This window comes from Hipposideros armiger, unplaced genomic scaffold, assembly GCF_001890085.2.
Source record: "Hipposideros armiger isolate ML-2016 unplaced genomic scaffold, ASM189008v1 scaffold_239, whole genome shotgun sequence".
Lineage (NCBI taxonomy): Eukaryota > Metazoa > Chordata > Mammalia > Chiroptera > Hipposideridae > Hipposideros > Hipposideros armiger.
Genome location: NW_017731589.1, coordinates 506,681 through 510,440, shown reverse-complemented (window position 1 = coordinate 510,440; position 3,760 = coordinate 506,681).

Below are 3,760 nucleotides of genomic sequence, written 5' to 3'. Positions count from 1 at the left end.
TTTTCTTTTTTTGGGCGGGGTGGGGGTGGGGACCAGGGAGGAGGAGGGGCCCACTGGAGGAGCCCAGGTTCCGACCGCGGCGCCGCTGCTGGGCTGGTGGCGGGCAGAGCGCAGCGCCCTGGCAGCCCGGCCGCACCAGGGGGCCATGGGCAGCCTGAGTCAGGCGGGCTGCTGTCCATGCTCACTGCCAGGGTGACCCCAGCCCTGGGGCCCAGCCCCAGCGACCCTGGCTTCATGCCAGAGGCTGCCCTGGGAGCCAGGCCGCCAATCTCTGGGGCACAGTCTGGGCTGGGACTGCTGCTCGGGTGCAGGTGAGACGCTGGCGGGGCCCTTGGGCCCCAGGGCAGGCAGGCTGGGGGCAGCCAAGTCCTCCATGGCGGCCCCAGCCAGGAAGGCGAGCAGGACAGGTGCGCTGCAGCCCAGGGCCCAGAAAGGCCGGGTGAGGCGGGCCGTGCGCATCTCCAGCTTGGTGGCCCAGGAGGTAGGTGACTCCCAGCCCTCCCTCTCCCTTCCGGGGCCGGGGCACTGATTTGGGATGCAGCCCAGAGGGTTCTGGCTCTAGGCTGGAGAGGGCTTCTGAGAAGCAGGGTGGTCTAGGAGCCAGGGGGTCCCCCGCAGCTCTGTTCGTCCCACTCCTGGCTCCAGCCCGCTCTTCCTCAGGTCTGCTGGGCCGGGGTGGGCAGTGTTTTCCTTGCCAGGGCTTTCCTTACCCATGGCTTCTGTGGCCCACAGTCTTCTAGCTCAAAATGCAAAGGGAGGAGAGGCAGGGCAGGAATGAAACGGATGCCCAGAGAGAATGGCGGGAGATGAACGGGGGTGGAGAGGAGCATGCCTCCGGCTCGCACCCCACCTCCCCCAGCGGGCAGCGGGCAGCGGGCAGCGGGCAGCGGGCAGCGGGCAGGCCTGGCCTGGAGGCAGTGGGCTCCACTGCTCCTGTTCTCCACGTGCTGGGGGTAGACCCTGGGGCAGACGAGGGATGCGTGGCCTGCTTCAGGGGTCCACGTTTCGGGGCTGGAGTCTGAGTGGGGTTTGGGGGGTCAGAGGCCCTGGATAGTGGTGAGGGCGGCTTAGCTGAGGCACCTGGCTTACTGCTTCCGGGGCAGCATGAGGTGCTGCTGGCTGCCCCATGGTCCCCCAGGCTGATGACTCTGTAGGCAGACACTTTCTGGGAACCCCCTCTCTACCCCCAGGTCAGAGAGCCCAGAGCAGGCTGGGGGAGGGTTGCAGAGGGGGCGTTGGAGGTGGCTCAGGGGTAAGTCTAAGAATCCCACCCCTGCTACTACCACCTGGCACCTAAGCTCTCTGCCTTGACTCACATGCTTCTCTCAGCTGGGGGACAGGGATGGGGGGGGGTCTTTCCCACCCACAGGTGAGGACCCGGGGTTTGGTTTAAATGAGCTTCAGTATTCTGTGGGACAACAGGTCAAAGGAAGTCACACAGCTGGCCCAAGGCCACATGGTAAGCTGGTAGCTACAGAGCTGGGCCTGGCCCTGCTGAGATAAGGTGTTGCAGGTCCAGGTCTTATGTCCCAGGCTTGCTTTGTGTGTGTGTGTGTGTGTGTGTGTCTGTACGCACATGCATGGGGGAGGTGCTGGTCCTGCTGTGGACAGACTTAGGGGGAAGATCATGGTTGTCATGTGTGGTTTAGCCTCAGGGGCAGTTACCTTCCGTCTGTTCCCTTGTCTGTGGTGGCCCTGGTCCGTTCCTTTTGCCCAATCCCCACTTGATCCCTAAAAGGTCACCACCCCATGCTCTCTGCCTCAAGGAGCAGGCATCTTGGGCTGAAGGCAGGACAGAGTGGGGGCCTGGGAGCCACCGTGCCTTTGGAGTCCCCGTGGCCAACCCAGGGTGGCCAAACCCTTAACTATGGCCCGTCGGAACTTTTAGTTAATTCTATGTTCTCCAAACAGTCCATCTGGTCAGGGTGGGTCTAGGGGATTCCCCAGCTTGAATATGAGTGGGACCCTTTGGGGCTTCACCCATCAGAAGCTTGAGGATGTGAAGCCCTGGCAGTCAGTGGTGCTGGGAGCAGGGCTGGCAACCTTGGCTGTCGGGGTGGGCGAGGCCTTGGGGTAGGCTGCCAAGGATGGCAGGCCTAGGCTGGGAGAGCTTGGGGAGGGGGCGTTTGGGTTAAGTCAAATGTCTGAGAGGGAGGATTCTGAGGGGCAGGGAGAGGACACAGGGACAGACAGAGGCTCCTGGGACAGTGTGGGAAAGCTGGCTTCAGCGCTTCCTAGTCTGGCTTGGGGAGAAAGAGTGGCATGGCTGCTGCCACCTGGTCTGGAAGACGAGCCTGCCTCTGCCTGACTGTTGAGGGGGCAGAACCTGAAGGTGAGCCCGTGCAGGGCTAGGTGTGACACCTCTGTGCATGTCCCTCTGGGTACACATAGGCACATCTATGGCTGGGTTAGGTCTTTTGTGTTCCTTTGTAGGCGTGTGGGAGGGCTGCCCTAGGCCTGCGGGAGAGGGGCCTGCAGGAGCAAGGGGTGGGAGTGTCTTGGTCTCTCCCCTCTGGGAGTCAAGGGGCCTGAGTATGGATGGCTGATATCCTTGGGCCAGTGCCATGGACTAAGGGCACGGTGTGTGTGNTCAGACCTAGGTAAACTTTCAGAGCCACCTATGTGCTAGCTGGTTACCTGAGATTCTGATCTCACCTGTGGCCGTGCTCCCACACTCAGGTGGTGAACCCCAGATGACTCTTGAAAGGACTGAACTTGCATTTCTTACTGCAGAACCAGCAGGGACAAAAGTTTCCTGGACTGAGACTGTATTCTCTTCGCTCTAAAGGAGAGCTTGAAAAGGGGCTTCAGTACCATGCCAATATCACGTCATAGAGTAGTTTTCACTTTCAGAAACCTTTCAGGCACAAAATTGTCCTACATAGGGGAGGAATGCACAAATTGGCATCTGAGCCTGGCAGGGTCTCATTTGTCCCCTGGCTCCTCAGACAGAGCCAGCCTGATTACAATTCAGTAAGTTATACAATGATGCATGACAGCAGCCTGTTCACCTGCTAGAAATTCAGTCAGGGGTGTGGCTTTGAGAGCACCTGGAATGAGATGGAGTGAACCACAGGAGTTCAGAGTCCATCCCATGGGCGTGTGAGGTACCTGGATGAATCTCCGCCCATTCAAGCTGCTCTAACAAAAATATCACAGACTGGGTGACTTATAAACAGCAGACATTTATTCCTCATAGCTCTGGAGGCTGGGCAGTCCAAGATAAAGGCGCTGATAGATTCTGTGTCTGGTGAGGACCCTATTTGGTTCATTGACAGCTGTCCTCACATGGCTGAAGGGACATGATAACTCTCTGGGGTGACTTTAATAAGGATGCTAATCCTATTTATGAGGGTTCCACCCTCATGGCCTAATCACCCCAAAGGCCGCACCTCCTAATAATCACCTTGGTCAATAGGTCTCAACATATGAATTACGGGGTGGGCACAGATATTCAGTTCATAGCAGAATGGACCAACCACAGCGGGATGGTCCAGTGAGACAAGCTGGCACACCCTTATGTGGACCAGATAGCCATGTGCTCCTTGGCCAGAGAGAGAAGAAAGAGGGATGGAATGAAGTATAAATGATGGATTTGTTCTTTTTGTATTTTAAAGTAGAATTTAGAAACTCATGTTAAGGGTTATAAATTATGAAACAGACCTAGTATAAGCCAGGTTATTGTGGGGATACATTTTACTGGTTGCAGTTGTGGAGAAGGTGGCATTTTTCACCTTTGGCAAGATAAAATAGAAATGTG